A 22,453-nucleotide genomic window follows, 5' to 3' on the forward strand; every position below is an offset into this window, starting at 1 on the left:
AGGTTTCCTCACTCCGAACTCCCTGCCCTTTCCACGCTACCACAGCCTCTGTCACCAAAGGCAGCATCTTGGGAGTCTAAGGATCTAGAAGTTTACTGTAAAATGCAGGAAATGGGCCAAAGTCTCCAACTTGTGGAACGCAAAGGGAAAAGATCAGAAAGCAAAGGAATCAATGAGCTAGAGCCCACCTAAATTTCACTGTTACTCACAGAAAGGGCTGCTAAGTTCTAGTAACTAGTTCACCAGAACTAGTTACAAAGTACTCGTGTTCAGGAAAGGAAAGGAGATGAGAAATCGGAGAAGGAAAGAAAGCACAGTTTAAGGAACCTGACTGGAGAGGGTTTAAGGAATTGATTCCACTTCAAAAATTCAACAAGATATTTAAATCCCAACTTTGGGAGTCTTTTTCTTAAGAAGATACAAAGTCTGGATAAGACCAGTATTTCCTAACTGAATGCGGAGATAAAACCCAGACTTCCCCAGATAACTATACTACATCATACTACACAAATGTATGAGAGAGGCACAAACAAAAGCCAGGGGGATCTGAGGGAAGCTTTGCAATGGGGAAGGTCTTGTGGAGAAGGAGGCACATGAATGAAATACAATAGGGAGTGGTTTAGCAGAAGAAAAAGGAAGGACAGGGCATTCCAGGCACACAAATGGTATGGGCAAGAGCAAAGGTGACACAAAGAAGGCTTGTTTCAGGGAAATAATCCTCTAGTTTGGTGGAAGTAAAGAGTAAAGTACAGAGATTAGATAAGTCCGGGGAGCGGAAAGTGGGGTCATGCCAGGTCACACCACATCATGCCAGATCACACCAGATCACACCAGAGGGAAGACCTACAGCTGATCAGCAGTAGGGGACACCAGAGATTTTGTCAACAGAGAAACAACTCAACCAATTTGGGAAACAAAGACGACTCATATGGCAGTAGTTTAAAGAATGGATAGGAAGGGGGCCAGACAAATTAGGAAGTTCCTGAAGGAGTCAACTTAGAGGGAATGAGGCCTTGAAGTAGGAGAGGGGCCACGTACCTAGAGAAGAGGTGATGGATAGGTAAGGCAATGCTAAGGACAATCTGGTTGCAAATGAGTGGTGAGGGAAAAGTCAGAATCAGAGAACCTCAAGGTTTCCAAACTGGAGACCTAAGTTGGGATCACAGACAGAAAGACTAGACTTGGGAGGACTAGACTGAACAAGTCTTGCACAAACATAATGAGCTAACCTCCATTCTTGGACATAGTGAATTTGAGGTGTTAGTGCAATCTCTAGGGGAGATGTGGCTCTAGAATTCAGATGAGAGGTCAGGTTGAAGAGAGAGATGAAGAGGCCCCAGAATGCAGGGATGGCTGAATCTTCGGGACACCCATCACTGAAGGGAGAAATCAGGGAGGATCTTGCCTTCCTCATCACCACCACCACCACATGCCACCCCCACACCACCTGCCCTGCCCAGCCCTCACAGTTATCATCCACGGAAGCATCTTCTGTAGATAGAGGACAAGCCATCAACACCAACTACCAACCAATTACCAAATGAAGGGCTGGCAAATCAGCCTAGCTGAAGCAGTAAGGCACCCTGGAGTAGAGAAAGGAGGTAGCAAGAATCAGGAAAATCGAATCACCACCTCCACCAACTTGACCACCAGCTATCTCCCCTCAAACTCTGATGGAGACAGCCCAGGACCCCAAACCCAAAAGCCTGCCCTGTGCCCTCTACCCTCATCCTGAGATATGCAGCCTAGGGCCTGCCCCTGCAGGGGTGCAGCCACAGGGAGTGAGGACCCAGATGAAGATGTGCTGCTACCAGAGTCCTCAGCCCCATCCAGTGGGTCAGCATCAGAAGCAGATGGGATTCCATCATTGGCATAAAGACGAGGCCGGACCGGCCACTTTGCTGCTGCCCCCAAACAACTGTAGGATATTTCCACCTGCCTTGTAGCTAACCCTTCCCTGTGCATTGTTGCCCCATGAGAGCAGGAGCTCCTGGAAAGGAGGGGCCATCTACTTTTCTCTTGGTATCAGCCAGCACTTAGCACAGGGTTGTTTTTTTTTTTTTTACACAAACCAAGTGCTTAAGAAGTGTTTCATTCATTCATCCTTTCTTTCACTTACTCTGTGTCACACAGTGTGTTAAGGGCTGAGAACACAAAGGGAAAAGCATGGGATCCGCACTCATTGTTTTCATATTCTGATGGGGAGCAAACATGCAAACAATAATGTACGCACACACGTACACACACAATCTAAGTGTAAGGCCATCTCCGAGGGCAGGCACTAACTGTGGGAGTTTTGAGGGGACTGGGAAAGATCTCTTGAAGAAGGGAGGATTTCAGCATGCCAGGGGCGTGGGGGGGGGGCAGGATCCAGCTGGTGAGAAGGTACGGGGAGTCATGTGGGAGGACCAGTCGGGAGGCCAAACAGGGAGGCTGGTGTCACTGCATCTTCAGAAGACTGAGAAGGGAAGAAGGGTCCAGGTGAGGACTGGCTCTGAATGCTGAACAGGATTCTCTAGCTGATCCAGCAGAGTTGACTGAACAGGAGGGGACACAGCAGAACAGACAGCTGGGCAGCCTGTAGAAGGCCATGCCACAGTCCAGATGGGAGGACATGGGAGTCTGTACCAAGGCAGTAGCTGTATGAGTGGAGAGAAGGAGACATGCGGGAGACATGCTGTGAAGGCAGAAAAGGATGTTGTGGAACTGAGGAATGGGTGGGATATGATACGTACATGTGAGCCCGGATGACTGGGATAGTAATATGCAGGTTAGAAAAGGGCTGGAGGTTGGGAGGGAAAGATCATGACCTGGGTTTTGGACTACTGAGATGACTCTGGGACATCCAGCTCAAGATGTCCAAAGGGTGGCTGGTTGGAGATGAGAGACCAGAATGTACGAGAGAAGCTAAAGCTGGAGAAGCAGATCATGGGATTGTCTGCAAAGAAACGATAACTGAACCAGGGGAAGCTGAGGAGATCCTGTGAGAAAGTCTACAGGGAAAAGAGGAGGCCCAGGACAGGCCTATGGGTCTGCAGAAGAAACCTCTACCTCATTAGGTAACTGATGCCTTATCAAACCTCATTCTTTCTCATCACTTTTGAACTCCCTCTGAGACACAAGCAAGTTCCATCTGTGTCTCCTGAGCCATGAAAGCCTGACCTGCAGGAGCCTCCAAATTCCCCAAACCTGCTCCTTCTGCTGACAGGAAGCCTGCAGGAACCCCTCCTTTCTCTACAGCCCCACCAAACAACCTTGACTGCCCTGGGACCTCAGAAGTCATTGAGACATGACTTGACTGGGTCTTCTCAAGTACAAGGTGAGTTTGTAGCTGCCTTTTGAGCTTTCTGTCAAATAAACCTGCCTGTTCTCCCTCTTCCAGCTGCTGGCCCCTACAGTTTCTTCAGGGTTGGTGGCCTGGCCCAAGAATTTCACAAAGCCCCAAATCTTCTTAACTACAGAATTACTGAATCTAGTCTAATCTAGTTCCTTTGACCCAGGAGGACAAAAAGTTTAGTCCCATTTAGATCAACAGAGACTGGGCAACTCAGCTCTGGTGAGCAGAGGGTCAGCTGTGTAATTCCTGAACCTGGGCTAGCCTTCCCAGAAGGACTTTCTAGGCTTAGGAAAACAGTACTTCCTGTGTTGTATCCATAGAGTCCCAAAGTCCCGCAGATGCTACAGCAAACCCAGGCCAAAGAAAGAGAACCAGGAAAAAATCCAATGCTGCCCTCAGGACTAGGAATGATTCTTTTTAAAAATACATTTTACTTAAAAATTTTGAAAATACATTTTATTTCTCTGTTCCATTTTTATCTTTACATCTCAGTCATTTCAATGTCTACCCAATGCTCCCTGGTGACGAAACAACACGGCTCATCCAAAGCGAGCTGACGTGGTAACAGAGCTGGCGACAGAGCCCATCTATTCTGCCTCCAATCCCCGCCATGGCCCCCTCTGCACTCTTTGAGGAGGTAGATTCGTTCTGGAGCCCAGGCTGGTTTTTCAGCTTCTCAAACAACAGCCTCCTATTGAATGCCTTTGAAATGCAAGCTGCTGCCCTCTTACCGCCCGTCTCCTGGTTCTGCTCATTTTGCTCAACATCACACAAATCCTACCATGCTTTTCCAAATCCTCCATAGTCATTGTTTCCTAATGCACAGCAATATTCTATCCATTCATATATCATAGTTGATTTTTCAGTCTTCCCCCAAATAACAGACCCTGTGTCCAGACAAAGCATGCCGCCCCAAAGACTTCAGCATGTTCCTTGGGACAGTTCCCAGTCGCTGCACAGGGCACTTTCATCACTTTTCCTGCCTAATTCCAAATTAATCCCCAGAAAGGTGGGTCCCTTCCCAGCTCCACCAACAGGGTTTAAGTGTGCCCAACTTCACCCCACCCTTAAAACGATGACTGTCCCAAACTTTGATATTTTTCCCCAATTTCCAGCAATAAAAATTAGAAAGATGAATTTAGAGGTCACAGATATACGTATAGGAACAAAAATTCTTTCACAGTCAAAAGCAGGCTGATGTTTGGGCGACTGGCTTTCCTAAAGCACAATGGTGGATCACCTCTCCCACCCCCAAACTGCCTTCTCTACTTCTACTCAAGAAATGAAAATGAAACTAGTTGCACTAAGTCAGATACAAATGTAAACGATCACGTTTCAGCTCACTCCTCACTGCGGTGGTGGCAGCATGGCACTGGTGGATGGCACCACAGTCCTTTTGTTCATCTTGGATTAATTCCCCACCCACGTGCCCCCAATTCTCAGTAAATGACCTTGTGCCTTCTGCTTCCCGACCTCCAGTCTCCTCCAACACTAACCGCTTCTCTTTTGCTGTTAGCTCCCATCCCCTCCTCTCTCCTTCAACAGCTTCATTACCCCAATGACAATGACCTTGGGCCACTGCCCTCCCCTGGCCACCTTCACTCTCTTCCTACCTACTGGTACCTGTCTAGTTTCTTACAAACATCTTCACATTGCCATTTTAACTATTAAAAGCCTTCCCTCAGGGGAAAAAAAACAAACAAACTGGATTTATGCTCTTTCTGCCCAAAATTCTTCATATCATTTGACCCAGAGCTCTTACTTTCGAGATTATAGCCCAAAGTATTTACTGAAAGCAAGATAAGACCCCTTTGTACAAAACTGTTCACAGTAACAGTGTGATGACAAGAACCAGGTGCCTAACACTGGGGAATGACTGAAGAAGTTATGGTCTATAAAAATAAAGGAATATTAATGTATCATAAGGGATGACAACAAATAGGAAGAAATCAGAGCCACCTAGGAAGGGCAGAGTGAAGGACATAATGGAAAGGGAAGGTAGGGCATGAGAAGGGCAAAGTCAGGACCACGCTGGGCAGCATGACTTCCGGCCAGGCCAGTGCCTTCACTTCTGGAGCCAAGGTTTCCTCATCTATCAAATGAGACAGTTAAACTAAAGGATGACTATAATGCAGAAGGAAGAAAGCAGCGCCAGAAGAAAAGTGCACACACCTATTACAAGGGAAAATCAGCATGGAGAGGCAGGCGATCAAGCACTGTGGTCAAGAGTGCCCTATAGCTAGAGTTAAAGGACTGTTAATAATCCACAAGGCAACAATTTGGAGAGAAATATCATTTCCTTTTTAAAAAATAAGTTTTCTTTATTTCATTAAATATTTTCCAATTACAAGACATATAATTTCTAAAGAGATTTGTCTAGGTGTTTGCTGGGAAGTATGGGGGGCAGCTAGGTAGATAGAATGCTGGACCTAGAGTCAGGAAGACCTGAGTTCAAATCTGAACTCAGACCCTTATTAGGTGTGTGACCCTGGGCAAGTCACTTCACCCTGTTTGCCTCAGTTTCCTCATCTGTAAAATAAACTGGAAAAGGAAAGGGCAAACCACTCCAAGATCTTTGTTAAGAAGATCCCAAATGAGGTCATGAAGAACCAGACATGACTGAACAACAAAAAATACGTTTTACCAAAATACAATGTAGAATAACAATTTTCTTTTGAGGGGGAAGGGGAGGCAAGGCAATCGGGGTTAAGTGACTTGCCCAAGGTCACACAGTTAGTAAGTGTGTCCAGTGTCTGAGGTCAAGATTTGAACTCAGGTCCTCCTGACTCCAGGGCCGGTGCTCTATTCACTGCACCAGCTAGCTGCCCCTTAAAATTTTCTTTTTAAGGTTTTCCTTGTCCCTTCTACTTGCCACTTTGTCGAGCTATCCTCAGAGCTCTCTCCCTTTTCACATCCTGCTTCACAGAAAGAGCTGGCTATACTTGCTGTCTCTGCTTCCTTAGGTCCTTGCAATCTGGCTTCCCCTCCACCTAGCCCCTCCAAACTCATCTGCCAAAGGTTGTCAGTGAGCCCTGCTTGACTCTTCCTCGGTCCCCCACCTTCTCAATTTTCGGGCTCCATGTAATACTACCGACCGTGCCTTCACCTGGATTGTCCCCTCTGACCAAGTTGCAGGGACAAACTCTCCTGAGGCTCCTCTTAGAGGGCTGCCATCTAGACCTCACTGACCTTGACTAGCTCTTTGTTCTGGAAGGCCCCATCTTTAGTTCTCTTCTCTCTGGGTAATCTCATCTAAGTTCAACAGTCAATTTTCAAATCGAGGTATCCGGTGTGATCTCTCCCCAAACTCTGCCTGTCTGCCAGACACACTTCCATCAAGACATCCCACCAACAACTCAGACTGCCCCTGGCCAAAGCCGTGGGCTCCATCTTCTCTCCAAACCATGCCTCCTCCAGCTCCCCTACCGCTTTGGATAACCCCACCATCCTTCCAGATGCTCAGACATGAAAACTAAGCAAAATCTTAGCCTCTCTTCACCTCCTCTGTGCAGCTCTCCTTTAGCTGTGACACCTCCCAGCTCCCCACCCTCCATCGCCAGCCCCAATGAAGCCTTCAGCATTTGGTCCCCAGGCAGCGCTTCTTAAACTGTGGGTCGAGAGTAGAAAGTTTAAGAAGCCCTTCCCTAGATTACTGGTCCAGCCTCCTACATGACTTCTCCACCCCTGGGGTCTTCTCTCTGCAATCCATCTTTCCCACAATTGCCAAAATAATCTTCCCAATACACAAAACTGAAAGTCACTTCTACTTCCTCCGTGAACTCTGCCACAGTTTGCAGTTCACACCAGCTGTAATGACTGGGGTCCACCCTCAGGCCACGTTTTGGCCACCCTGCTGCCTTAACCAGTGAGTGACTAAACCCAACCTCACACAGCCCACTACATCCAACCACGTGCTGACGAATGGGCCGAGCTTCATGGCCCAGCTATCTCTCCACCCGACAGCTTGTCATCTACTCTGCTCTCGTCTCTGTATCTGTCCATCACCCCCTCACCGTTACCTCTTATGTAGTCGGACCATAAAAGACTAGAAAGATAGGAAGGGGCCAGGTTGTGCAGAACTTTAAATACCAAAGGAGTTGATACTTGGTCCTAAAGATAACAGGAAGCCAATGGAAATTAATCACACCAATGTCACACTGATTCTGGAAAGGGCAGGTGAGGTGACTCACTCTCATGATGATTTCCCAAACCCAAACACCCTCTCACAGCCACTGTCCTCCCTTGTGTGTGAAGCGAAGTTCCCTGAAAGCCAGGCTATCTTGCTTTTGTATCAGCACCCTCAAAATTTAACACAGTGCTTGACAAACAGCAGGATGCTGTTCGTTCATTCATTCCCTTCTCTGACCTTTCAGAGAATCCCTGAATGTGAAAGGCAGAAGAGAGCCTCTAGGCCAAGTCTATGTGAATCTCTAAGAGGCCATCCATTCCTCCAAACCCTCCCTTTACAGTGTGATGATCTTGGCACACAGGCATTCCTGAAAGAGGAAGGAAAGCAGGTAACAGCAACAACTGCTGCTTAGATGCCTCGAAGTCTGCAAGCTGCCGCATTTTTCCTTCTGAACCTCCCACGAAGCCTGGGAGGGAAAGCCTGCCCCACGGTACTGCTGTCAAGGTCCTGACTATTGCTAACCTTGAACCACAGAGGCATCACTGCCCAGTCCTTTGGCCTATTCTGTGCCTAAGCCCTTGTGTAGCTAACTGGCCAGCCCAATACTGTAGACCTTCTCCAAAGGCATCCAACACAGGGGAACACACACACACACACGTGCACGCATATACATATCCATATACACATACATGTGCAGCGCATGCACACACATACGTGCACGCTTACACACATGCACATACATGAACATACACAGACCACAAACCAGACGAGTCAATTACATTTCATTGAGCCAACATTTATTTAGTTCAGGCATTTTGCAGGTGTTAGAGATATAGACAAAAACAAAGCTGTCCCTCCCTCTAGGAGATTTCACTCTACTTGGAGGACCCGATACACCGTGTTTCCCCGATAATAAGACCTATCCCGAAAATAAGCCCTCCCCTTACTGTGTAAGATTCCTCTAAAATAAGCCCTCTCCCAAAAATAAGCCCTATTGAGATTGCTACTGTAGTGAAGGTGATCCCCTGCGCTACACGCTACATTACGGTACCCTCTGTATGCACCGTCCCCCCCGCCCCGTGAAACACATGCTGCGCTCCGAGCTGCATCCAATCAGAGCTGCAGCAGTGAGCGCGTCATCCTGTTCTTCCCCAGTGATTTGCTTATTGAATAAAGGTACATTTTTTTGTTCACATTTACCTGTTTATTAAAATTGCTGTCAATGTTCATTAAAATAAGCCCTCCCCTGAAAATAGGCCCTCTGGTATTTTTCTGTCCAAAAAACTTAATAAGACAGTGTCTTCTTATCGGGAAAACATGGTATGTGCAGGGAAAAATACAAATTGTATCCTTTCTGTACTGCCTGATGTAATCCAGATCTGATTATAGCTCAATGTCACGGTAGGAGACATTGGAGCCCCTTAGGGCAAGTGGCCCTAATGCCCCCAGAAACAGAGGCTGTGCAGCTGGCGGCACTTTCCTGCTCTCTCAGATCAGGGGGTTTGTCTGGCTGAACTTCTCATCTGCTGCGGCGGCCTTGAGCCACCCTCCTGCTGCTGACCCCACCCGTCTGTGGGCCTGATAAGGAAACTCCCCCATGCCTGCCACAGGTAAAGGACTCCTGAACTTTCCCAGCACATCTGGATCTCGTTAGGAATGCCCCTCCTAGATCTGGCACCTTCAACCCAGCTCATTCTGAGAGCACAGGATCTTGCTGCCTGAACAATGTGTCCCCTCCCTTGCTCTCCCCTGCTGAGGTGGAAATCTCTACTCGTGTGGTCACACTGTGTGTACGCGCGTGTGTGTGTGTACACTTTAATCATCTGCTCATTGTGCCACCTAAAAATAAAGCTTATGATTGTATCATTACCCCAAGTCCCAATTTTTTGAAAATCTTGAAGCCAAAGCCTCAAGAGGCCAAATAACGGCCACAATCAAAGTCATGTCAAGAAGAAGAGAGTGCAGGGGTGGCTAGGTGGCACAGTGAATACAGCACCGGCTCTGGAGTCAGGAGGACCCGAGTTCAAATTTGACCTCAGACACTTAACATTTACTAGCCGTGTGACCTTGGAAAAGTCACTTAACCCCAACTGCCCTCCAAAAAGCAAAAAAAAAAAGGAGAGTGCCAGCAACCAGAAGAACCAATCATCTTGGCCAGCCCCTGAAGTCAGCGTGAAGTCAGCGATTCTACAAGGGGAAGTCAGATGGGAAAGCACTCCAGACACAGGGGACCAGCCCTGCTGGTGGAATGGCTTGTGTGGGTAACAGTGAGACAGTCAATTCTCAACCAAAGAGCACTTATAAATGACCAGGAATTATATTAAGTATTGGGACCACAAAGAAAGAACAAAAAACAAAAAACCGAACCCTGCCCTCAAGGAGCTTATATTCTAAGGAAGGAGAGAACATGTACATATTTAGGTCCACAGATGATACATACAGAATAGGGAAGGTGACCTTTGAGGAGAAGGCCCTTGCAGCTGGGGGTGGGGGGGTGGGATCAGGAAAGGCCTTCTGCAGAAAGTGAGATATAAGCTGAATCCCAAAGAGACCAGGGAAACTACGTGGTGGAGGTAAGAGGGCAAGGCATTCCCTACAAGGGAAAGGAGAGGGACTGCCCTATGTAAGGAAGGGCAGGTAGGCCAGGGAGCTGACCTGAGTGCACGGAGGGGACTGAGATGTAAAGAAACATAGGAAGGGGCCAGGCGGTGAAGAGCCTTAAATGCCACAAGAGTTTTTATCTTGGCTGCCATTGGAATTGGCCACGCACAGGGTGACATGACCAAGAAAATTACTTTGGTAGCTGCGCAAAGGCTGGACTGAGACAGAAAGATCAGTAAAGAGCTATTTCACTGACCCTGGAAAGGCTGATGAGGCCTGAATGAGGAAGGTGGTCGTGGGAGTAGAAAAAAAGGGCCATATCTGAGAACTGCTATAGAGAAAGAAATGTTGAGACCTGGCCGTTGACTGGCTATGCGAGAGTGAGAGGGAGGAGTCCAGGATGATAGCAAGGTTTCAAATCTGGGTCACGGTAAGATGGCGGTCCCATTGACAGCCATAGGACAGTGGGGAGGCTTGGAGAACAGAAGGTAACAAGTTCTGTTTTGAGCACATTGAGTCTGAAACGCCTCCAAGACATACAGTTCTAAACGGCTGGCAGGCATCAGAACTGGTGGTGCCACTTGGGCTGAGGACAAAGGTCAAAGCAAACTTGGACACAGCAACCCCGGAGTTATCTGCATAGAAATTATGAACTTGTACCAATGAGATCAGCATGTGGGACAGCAGAGGGAGAAGAGAGGACACACAGTGGGGGTTCTTCCGATGAAGGTCCAGCAAAGGAGACTGAGAAGTATCGCTCAGCTGGGGAGGAGGGGAACAAAGACGGGACGATGTCATGAAAACCCAGGCAGCAGAGTCTCCAGGAAGAAAACCCGGCTTCGGAGAGTGGCCCTGAGGCCTCCCTGGGCCCTCTGGCTCCTCCTCCTGTCAGCAGACTGAGCTCTGTATCCAGAGGACAAGAAGCAGATCAGGAGCCACAAGGCCAGGAGCCTGGCAGCCTCCCTACTCTCACAGCTTCACTGTCCTGCCTCCATGAGGACAGAGTACTTCGTGACGGGAAACATGACCTGACACTTATTAGCTGCGGTATTCCTTAGGCACTTAGCATACAGGGTGCTGCACTGGCACTTCCCTTACAAAATAGACATCTCACTAAAAATGGGAAAAGCCCACTGCACATGTGACAGTGGTGATGGGGAAGCCCTGATCGGCCGGACTCTGACATCGCTTCTCGGAAACCCTAGGCCACCCCACAGTTCCGCTCTACTAGCACACTCCTACTCATTCATTTACCTACCTGTCTGTTCACTCCACCATTCCTTCATTCATTTATAAGGCAGAGGCCCTTCCCCCGGGACCAGCAGAAACCTGGCCCACTTTGCTCCCCCACAATCTTCATGCAGAACCCAGTGCATCAGACTGACCTGGATCAGGCCCTGCCTACACCATTTGTCTTACACTGTGATTAATACATGTCTGATTGCACTGTGTGTGGGTATGAATTATGGCTGTCAATGTGCCATGTCAATTCGAACATGAATTTCATATGAGAGGTATCTTTATGTTCCTTCTGATAAACCTATATTTGTTAACTGTGGAACTGTGGGAAATTAGAATTTCTGTATGATGTGTTCAATGGCCACAGATTTCTTGGTATATGTCAAGTGATTTACAGGGACTTAATTTTTCACTCAGGGAAAGATGTAAAGAGGTGGGGAAAAACCCCGCCAGACTTTGCCCACTTGACGGGCTTTCAGGAGCAGCATTTTGATATGAAAAGCTTAGCTGTGAGCAGAAACAATGACATGCTTCCTATGTACTGATGGTCTGTGTACATTTTCCAGGCCAACTCATTTACACAGGTGATTTCTAAACTTAGGGGTAAAAACTAGAAGAACCTTGAACATCAGAACTGTATTGTAGCCACTTCCTCGGTCAGGAGTGGGGCACCTGTGGCCTCCTAGGTCCTTGGGTGCAGCCTTCTGACTGAGTCCAAGTTTTACAGAACAAATCCTTTTATGAAGGGGATCTGTTCTATGAAGTTTGGATTTAATCAAAAGGCTGAACTTAAAGACCTAAAGGGCCACATGTGGCCTCAAGGCCGAAGGTTCCTCAGCCCTGGCCTACATTATGGCATGACCTACAGAAATGCAAACGGAAAGTAGCCTGAATAGTCCTCACAAGGCAGATGGAGCCTAAGGGAGATCATTTGCTGGGATAACCCTGGTTTAAATCCTAAAGACCTTGACACCCATGATCTGAGAATTTCTTGCTCAGCATATGGCAGAGCTCTCAAGAGTGGAAACTTTGAGGAAACAAAACAGGGGAGAGGCTGCTGCAAGTCCTAGAGTGCGGGGGAAAAAGGAACAGAAAGGGAAAGGGAAAAGGAAATAGTAGGCAAGGGAAACTAGAAGCAGCTAGCTAATTTAAAAAAAAGCCTCACAGCTCTCAGAGTGGCAATGGCCAACAGTGCAATGGATTAGGCATAGTCTACAACTTCCTGGGGATTCACAGTGTTTCTCTACCTGGAAATCCCCATCGTGGCAGTTTGGCTAAAAACTTAAGGCTTACGTTGGACAAGGAGCTATGATGAGAGCTGGCAGGAACCTCAAGCAGACAAACATGTGAAGTATCTATGGTGTGCAGGGCGCTGAGGTGGGCCCTAGGAATTCTGAGACAAAGATGAAGCCTCTCCAGGAGCTTCCAGTCTACTGCACTGGGTTTTCTTTCCATGTACTGTATAAAGAGAAGACTGTTACCATCCAGAATCACAGAAATCCTGCCATTTCAGGTGCTGGGGAAATAGCCTTATTCCTAGTCCTATCCTGATCGAAAACAGGGTGAGAAACTGCGGTCTGTCCAACATCTCGACAAACCCCAAGAAAGCGGAGTCTACATCCCCAAAGAAGCCACCAGACTGTCCTCTGGGGACTGTCATCATTTCCTAAAGAAGTTTAACCAATGAAGATTGGTCATCCTAACAAGGAGACCAGAAGAACAGAGAAGCCAGCAGACAGAGTCAGAGCAGACCACTTTGTTCAGATGCCTGCCGCTTCCTGGATGCTATCCAACACTGAGCTCGAATGGATGACGGAGCCCCTTGACTCCATCTATGAGGGCGCTTCAGCCAAGGCCAAACTTAACTCAGATTATTTTGGGATCTGTGCACTGTGGCTCCACCTAGTGGCCCAACATGGAAGAAGGACTCATACAGTGGGCCAAAGGGATGCTGGGAATCTGCATGGTGCTGCTTTAGGGACACCAAGCTTCTCCCTCAAGTGAACATCTTTTTTTTTTCCTTTTTGGAGGGCAATGAGGGTTAAGTGACTTGCCCAAGGTCACATGGCTAGTAAGTGTTAACTTAAGTGTCTGAGGCCACATTTGAACTCAGGTCCTCCTGACTCCAGAGCTGATGCTCTGTTCACTGCACCACTTACCCGCCCCCTAAACATCTTTTTAAATCAATTTTCTCAGTGCTTTTTTTTGGACCCAACAATCATTTCCCAAGACTACTCTTCTTACATGCACGCGTGCGTGTGCATGTACACACACACATGTATACACGTACACACACACACATGCACGCACACGCACACACACAATCCTCCCTTGCAATAAAGAAAAGCAGTCCAAACGACCACTGGATCAGATGGGACTTAAAAGGTAGAGCTCCGGGACAAGCAAAGGTTGGCAGATGCCTGGGGCTCCAGAGTGCCAGCCTGTAGTGGGCAATGCCCATGGGGTATCCACACTCATTCAGCATCGTGACGATTGACCCCCAGGAGCAGGGAGGAGGAGAACCAGCCCAGCTGGAAATGGGGAGGGCAAAGCTCCTGTGCTGATCAGCGGTGGTCCCCAAGTAACTCTTCAACTCCAGCCTGAGTGAGATGGGGAGTCCCAAATGTGGTCTGTACCCACAGGCCCCAAACTTCCTACCAAGAGAAGAAAACTCTGCTCTGTCATCTGTTCAATGGCCCAAGATGGGTCCCTGAAATCAGAGTCCAGTCACTACAAACATTCCTGCAGTTCAGCTCTTGATTTGCTGCTCTACATTCTTTCCTAAGTTTCCCCATATTTTTCTAAACTCTTTAAACTGACCATTTTTATAGCACAATAACTGAGGCAGCTGGGAGGTGCTGTGGATAGATCAGTGGGCCCCTGACCCAGTCACTTCACCCTATTTGCCTCAGTTTCCTCATGGCATAATAACATTCCATTGCCCTTCTATACCAAATTGCCCAATCTAGGCCGCCTCCACTGTTTACTTACCCTCTACACTCTGAGGCAGCCGGGTGGCACGGGAAGCAGAATTCTGGGCCTCAGACGTAGGCTAGCTATGTGACCTTGGGCTAGACACATAACTGGGTTTGGCTCAGTTTCCTCAATTGTAAAATAGGGATGATAATAGTGCTTCACTTAGCATGTCTCCTGGCATACATCAGGCGCTCTATAAATGCTACCATCACTACCCACCCACTGTACAACCCAGCTTCCTCGGAATGTAGGAGGGGGCTAGGTTGAGAAGGGCTTCTTGTTTGATCTGGGAGGCAGTAGGGAGCTACAGGAATCTACAGGGTCAGACTGGAGTTTTAGGAAGATTGCCTTGGCAGACGAAGGGAAGCCAGACTGGAACAGGCTGACCCACCAGTGCAGGCAGGAGGTGACAGGCAGCTCTGTGAGTGGGGGTAAGGGAGACAAAGACAAGAGACGTGGTGTTTCCAGGCACCCTGCCCTCCCCATGGCCAAGTCCACACTCTCCCTGTGCCACCAGCACACAGGAACTTCCCCTTTTCTCCATTCAATCCCTATTTTCCACCCAAACAAGAGTCTGGAGGCTGTTGTCTGCTGACCTCCAGTGCCCTCCTGCTCACTGTCTTTCTGTCCACCCCAGCTCCTGCCCTCATCTGAGAGGACTTCACCATCCAGGATGATCCCCTCTGGAAGAGCCTCCCTCCCCGTCCCTTCTCCATCTGACCATCCATACAGCCTCTCTTTCCACCTTCATGACCTCTGCAATCCCTTAATCTGATTGATAACACTCTGTTGTCATTCCACCTTTCCCTCTGCTTACAATCCCTAACGCTGGTGTCCCTCCTCTCCTCACTGTCACCTCCAAACCTCCCTTCAGTTCTTCTTCAAGCCAACAGCCCTGCACTGGCTCTATTCTCTTCCCTTGCCCATCCTAATCCTCCAGTGAATCAATTCAACTTCATACCACCCTCTTCACTCAACTCATCCCCTCACCCTTCCTGCTGACCCTGTCCCCCTCCCAAGCCTCAGCCTCAACTACTATCCCCACCATAATTTTACACCTACTCTCAACATACAGTTGAACAAAACTGAAGAAAATCACAAAACTGCCCAACTGGGTCCACTACAAATACATACTACATTTCAATGGGGTCCTCCTCACTGTGCCAAAGTGATCCTCTGACACCTTGCTAATCAATTCACTCTGCCATCCCACTCACCCCCAGGGCCACTACCAAAGGCTTTTATCCCTTCCCAAACCTCCCAGAGTTCCCTTCCCTCCCTGCCTCATAGTTTACTGAAAAAGTTGAGGCCATCTGCCAAGAGCTCCTCACCTCACACCACTCAGACACTTTTCCCTACTCTCTCCTCCTTCCTCCCCCCCCCCCAACCCCGGTCTCATATGAAGAGGTGGCCCTTCTCTTTGCCAAGGCACAAGCAATGCCCCCTCCCTCACTTACCTCCTTTTCTACTGGAAGCTTCCCTACTGCCTACATACAATACTCATGTCTCTCCCATCCTCAAAATCTCCTCCCGGTATCCCTCCATCCCAACTAACCACTGTCCCATCTCTCCTCTTCCTTGTGGCTACCTGCCCTGTGGTGCCCCTGCTTCCCTTCCTTTCACCCTCTCCTCAACTTTCTCCTCGCAGCCTCAGTATTCAACCCAAAGTGCCCTCTCCAAATCACCAATGAGCTCTTAATCAGCAAATCGAATACCTCATTTTCAGTCTTCCTTCATCTTGACCTCTCAGCAGACCACTCTCTAGATTTTCTGGTTCTTTCCTCTCTATGATTCTGTCTGCTTTGTCAGTCTTCATCTAGATCCTGCCCCCTGAAATCCCCCAGGATTCTCTTCCCTTCTGCCTGTGCTCTATTTCCCGAGGTGGTCTCACTACCAGCCCTCTACAGATGCCTCTCACATCTCTACATCCAGTCCAAGCCTCTCTCCTGAACAGCCATCTACTGGACGTCTTGTAGATACCTTTAACTAAATGTGTCCAAAATGGAATTTGTTCTTTCCCTTCCGAACCTTTTTCCTAGCTTCTCTCCTTCTGTTGAGTGTACCAACATTCTCCCAGCCCCCAGGTTCACAACCTCAGTGAGATCCTCAACTCCTCACCCTGCACACCCTTCATATCCAGCCAATGGCCAAGTCCCGTTGATTCTTGACAATCTCTGTCATGGCTGCCCCCTTCTCTCCTGACACAATAATCATCCTGATGATGTTTATCACCTCACAACAGGGCTAGTACAAGGGCCTATCCCACTCCAAACCATCTCCCACTCAACCAAAGTGCCCATCCTGTAATGCACAGGTCTGATGATATCACTCCCCTTACACATACATAAACACATATCTGCACATACTCAGTAAACCTCAGTGACTCCCTATTACATCCAGGATCAAATATAAAATCCTCTATTTGACTTTTAAGCCTGACGCCTTTCTCCTTTTCCAGTCTTCTCACACCTAACCCGCCTCCACATCAGCTACAATCCAATGACACAACCTTCTTGGTATTCCTCCCAGAAGACACTCCCTCCCTGACTCCAAGTATTTCCAATGGTTATTCCTCATGCCTAGAACATCCACCCTTCTCATCTCTACCTCCTGGTTTCCCAGGCCTTTCCCCCGTAACACTAGTGCCTTTCTTCTGACATTCCCGTCCATTTCTCCTCTGTGGCAGGGGTTTGTACCTAGCTGTTTCTGTGTTGTCTCTTCCATCAGACTGGGAGGTCCTCAAAGGGAGGGACTATGTTTTGGCTTTTCTTGGTACCCTCAGCACAATGCCTGGCATACAGTGTGTACCGAAGAAATGCTTGTTAGCTTGACTACTTGCCATCTACTCACAGCTCTTTTGTGCCATTTCCCCTTCCCTATCCTGAGCTTTTTTTGTTATCGAGCTAAGGAATTACTGTAGATCTGATCACCACACTTGGCACTCAATCGGAAGTTAGTAGGTATTCTCCCCAACTGCAGGGGCTGGGGCTTTTCAGGATCATTTCAAATAAGAAACTAACAACTATTTCTGAACCTATGACTAATTCCCACCCTTGGAACTGCCCTCCTCATAGAATGTGTTCAGTACCTAATACCCAAACTCCAAAGCTTGGGTGATCTCTAGCAATCTGACTCACTCTGTCACTTCCAGGCTCATGCCCAAACCTGTTTCTAAGGTCCCAGTGCCAAAATAGCAGCAGCCCTTTTCCAGCTGGGAAACAGCAGCTACCTGAACTAATTTTAGCCCAACTAATTTGAGTAAAGGGACCAGACTGGATACAAGGCTAGCCAAGTGAACAGGGAAAGCTAAAATCCTCTAAGGCTGACTCTGGAATAAGGAAGAGTACAAAAGCTAGAAGGCTAATAAAAAGGAAAGCAGCTGGAGATGAAGATTCAGAGGAGAGGAGAGTGACTCCATCTGTATCTGTCCTATCAGAGGCCTGAAAATACCTCACTGCCTACTCCTTTGCAGTGGCTTGGATTTAACTTTCATGTCTTTTTTCCTACGAAGCCACTCGGGGTATTTACAGTTGTTTTTACAGTTTATCCTCTCTTGAGGGCATTTGTCATATGGTGGGTCCCTACTCAAAGTCATCCTGTGAAAGTATTCTGTGTAGTGCCAATTGCACTGAGTCTGCCCAGAGAAATCCACAGTGATGTTAAAAGAGAATGGTTTCATTATCTACCGTCAGAAAAACAAAGTAGAAAAAAACGCAAATTTGCCAGGTTAGAAGTGAATAGGAACTGGGTGAATTAGTCCTTTAATTGTATGTATCTTTAAAAAATGCTGAAGAGGGAGAAAGAGTGAGCCTGGAATTGAAGAGGAAGATGTTATCAGCCTGTGCTGAATTTGAGCAAATTCAGTCTTTTAAATGATCCCAAACTATTATTTGCTAGGTCATGTCTTATGGTTGGTAGTAATGGAATACTAGACTCTCAAAACATCAAAAATTACAAAGAACCCAAAAGGCAAAGGAAAGATGCATGATGGGTGTTAAGTGGCCACCTTTTATCGATGACAACTTTTGTGCAAGAAGAGGCATATAAGACCTTACTTAAAATATTTTTTCTGTGCCAGACCTGTGATATTCCCCCAATGAAGGAGATAAGCAGCTCATTTATAACCACGAGTCTTAGCTCCCTGGGGATGGTGAGGAGTGAAGTGAGAGGTGACTTGGTGCCATGGTCAGCCAGCTAGTATCGGTCAGAGGCAGGGCTTAAATCAAGATTTCCCTGAGATCTGGAACTTGGCAATTCTGCAATTGTCATGAGTTGTTTAGAGGATGCAGGGCTGAGGTGAATGGAGACTATGACCACTTGTTCAGATGTTTCCAGTGTCTTTACCTTACGGGGCGAGGTAATGGAACTATTGGATTCCTTTCAAGATGATTCTGTATTTGCTCATAGGCTCCTGGGGGAAATAAATGCATCCTGACCCTCAGTACAAAGGACAAACAGCAGACGGATAACCCTAATGAGACCCCCAAGATGAAAGAGAAAAAGAAAACAGGACAGGAGGGAGGTTAACACCACAGTGTCTAGATTCTCTAGGAGAGCATTTCCACCAGAATGGGAAAGCACAGAAGATTCTCAATCTATACCTATGCAGAAACCACAGAGCATTCCAAAGATCACATAAAGGCATTCCAGATCCCTTCCCAACTTTCTGAGATGATTCTCCATTCTCACCCAGGACTACAGAGCACTATCTTGGTCCCATAACAATCGCCACCTCCAAGGCTCATCTAGAACACAGCCACTGAACCATCCGGCTGCTTGTTCCACTTTGGGATGGCTCTCACTGACACAATTTAATGAACAGACTTTGTTTTAATCCATCCAAACTGGCAGGGACAGAAAATTTCAAATACAGATCTCCAAGTCCTTTTATAACCTTGACCATCTGATAATTTCCCACTCAAGATTCCCACTCAAGATTTAAAGGAAAATCATTACCTTCCCCATCATTCCTAAACAAAGATGAAACAAAATAACTTCTTTCTGTTAAAACAAACCACCTATTCAAATACAAATGAATATGTAAGATACCTTTCATTTAGCAAAATCCTGGGTTGCTGAAAGAATACACATTTATCCTATTGCTGAGGACTGAAATAAACAACTTAAGATCCCCAAACCTCTCATGTCTCTCATTTCCAAGCTTAAATCAGTAATAGGACAACATTAGCAACATGTAACATGACGCTTTGTTTCAGGGACTTGAAATTCATCCTTAAATAGGGCAAGCAAGTGTTTATCATTACTCTCAAACCAGAACACTTTAAAATGTTTGGGAATCTTTCCCACCAATAATTCTGCCCACTTTCAATACAACAAAAATGATTAAGAAATTAGAAGTGAGGTACTAATAAGACAAGAAAATATTTGCAATTGCTTCAGCACTTTTCAGGTCCTGCTAGATATAATAGGTTGTACTTCATACAGAGCAGGTACTTAAAAATGTCAAAATTGGCAAAGATGACAAAAGATTTGAATAATCAATGTTGAAAAAACTGTCAAAACACAGATATGCTAAAGTTGGCAGAACTATGAACAGTACAAGCATTCTGGGAATCAATTTGAAATCATGCTAAGAAAGTGACAAAAAATGTCCATATCCTGTATCCCTGAGACTCCAGTGCTAAGGATATCAACACAAAGGAGATTGATTAAAAAAAAAAGAAAGAAAGAAATGGCCCAAAATTACTTATAGTGGCAAATATTTTTGTAGTAGCAAAGAATTAGAAACAAAGTTGATGCCCATAGACTGAGAAAGGGAAGGCAATAAGACATTTCTATAACACCTACCTATCTATTATGGACCAGGCTAAATGCTATACAAGTATTATCTCTTTTGGTGAATGGCTAAACTGAAATGGAATGTTACAATACTTTGCTGTAAGAAAATCAAGTCAACATGTTACAACATCTATGTTACATTCAAGACATATTCAGGGTAAATTAGAAAGTAACCTCAAAGGGAAGATATCTTGCAGAAGGTAGCATCTGAACTGAAATTTGAGCAGAGATGAGGAAGGAAAGAATTCCAGGTTTAGGAAACAGCCAGTGAAAATGCATGGAGTAGGGAGATGGGAGTGTTGTGCGTGAGGAACAGCCAGTAAGGAAGGTCAATGACACCAAGTGATAGAATAAAGAGGGCTGGAAGGTAAGAAGGGCACAAGAAACAATGACTATATTAATTCAGAGAAGCACTGGAAAATATAAATGAACTGATGAAAAGTGAAGTAAACATAAGAAGGAAAACCATATTCACAATGAGTACAACAAAGAAAATGGAAAGAACAACAAAATAATAGCAACTGAATTAGAATGACTAAGCTTAGCCCCAAAGAAGAAATATAAGGCATCTTCTTGGCTGAAATGAGGGATTATGGGCTTAGAACAGAACATGTCAGGTTTTTTAATGTTACAATTTTTATGTATTGATTTTTTTTCTTTCTTAAAAATATTCTTTTTTTGAAAGGGATGGTTTTCTGGGAGAGGAAGAACAGAGGCACATTGTGAAATATAGGCTGTGAGGAAAAAAGGTAGCTATCAAATTTATTTTAAAAATAAATAGTTGTTGAATGGAAATAATGACACAATAACTGAAATGTACCTTTTGGACTGAAGGTATATTAGAACATCTCTTATCATGGCATTGTGGACTGTGTCTGACACTGGCTTGGAAGCAGGCAATATGGTAGTTAAGCTCCCAGTGCAGCTGGTCAAACTTCTGGAGCCTGTGTTTCCTCATGTGTAAAATGGAAGTAACAATACTTGCACTACCTACTCCCAGTTCTAAATCCAAACCTAAAGGGTTGCTGGAAAGGAAGCATGGGGAAAACTACCAAGTCTCCTAAACCCTGGCCTATGCCAAGCACCATCACCTGAGGCCGGAAGCCAACAAGGAGAGTACTGCCACCCCCATTTGCAGACGCTGTGACAGGCCCAGGGGCTGAGCCCAGGCTTGCTACCTCCAAATACACTGTTTTTTCTACAAGGACCCTTGAAATCAAGCCTCCCATTTTCATTCATCAGCATTGCTGACCAGGTGTCATTACTGCTACAGCAAGGCAGGATATACAGATGCCATCACCCAGATTCAAGAGAACCTGAGAAGAGTGAGTGCTGGCTACATCTTGTCATTAGCTATGTCTGAGCTGACAAACTCACAACATCAAGTTTGGCCTGAAACAGATTAAAATGTAAGTGGATGGGGGCCAGGTAGCACAGCGAGTAAGAGCACCAGCCCCAGAGCCCCAGTGTCGGAATGACCTGGGGATCGAATCCGGGCTCAGACACTTAGCACCCACTCAGAAACACCTGGCCGTGTAACCTTGAGCAAGTTACTTAACCCCAATTGCTTTAAAAAAAAATTGTAACTGGACTGTGTGACCTTGGGCAAGTCACTTAACCCCAATTATCCTACCTTCCTCCTCCAAAAAGCAAAACAAAAACAAAAACCTGGAGAAATATTTAAGAAAATAAACATACATACAGAAATAAATGAGTGAATAAATAAATAGGTGGAGCACAGATAACACTTCAAAATTAAATTAAAATGCAGTCCACAGGGAACCTGAAGTATGGCTTAGTGTTGGCCCCACTGAGTGACATGATCCTTCTCTTTGATCAGCCTATGAGACATATAACAGAGTCCTATTTCTAAGTTGTCTGTGTGGGATGGCCCATTTGAACAAAAGCTATTCTAGGGACCACAAGATTCTCAGAAGGATGGTCCACAATCACAGCTCAGCTATGCTTTTCACTCTACACTACTGTCACTAAGAGTTTAAAATGCAGCTCAAATCTTTCTCCAAACTTGCTAAAAACACACACACAGAAAACTCATATCCTTTGAGGTAAAATTCTAATTAGGCCTGGAGCTAGTCTAATGTTGACTTTTGCAATTGCTTTAAGAAAAAAAAAGTGCTATGAAATTTCTGAGTATAAGCAAGATTGCAAAGGCAATGCTTTAACTACTTAAGTAACAAGCTGTTTCCAAGTACTTCTGAAGAACTCATTTCTATCCCTGATTGAGAATTAACACGTCAGTTTTAAATTAGTGCTTCTTCATCAGACTGAGTTCTCTATGTGTAAACCTTTGCTACTATACTCCCAGCTATTAGAGCTACTAAAAACAAACCTACAATTCCTTTCAAACATCC

At 46.2% G+C, this 22,453-nt stretch overlaps 1 protein-coding gene across 12 annotated transcripts in view; it reads right to left on the reverse strand.

Annotated features, from left to right (window-relative positions):
- The window catches only part of PPP6R2 (protein phosphatase 6 regulatory subunit 2), a 170,811-nt gene that overhangs the window by 79,079 nt on the left and 69,279 nt on the right, over positions 1-22,453 (reverse strand). The window lies entirely within an intron of this gene.

This window comes from Petaurus breviceps, unplaced genomic scaffold (assembly GCF_028583685.1).
Source record: "Petaurus breviceps papuanus isolate PSGF00001 unplaced genomic scaffold, PetGlider_PUasm1.0 558, whole genome shotgun sequence".
Lineage (NCBI taxonomy): Eukaryota > Metazoa > Chordata > Mammalia > Diprotodontia > Petauridae > Petaurus > Petaurus breviceps.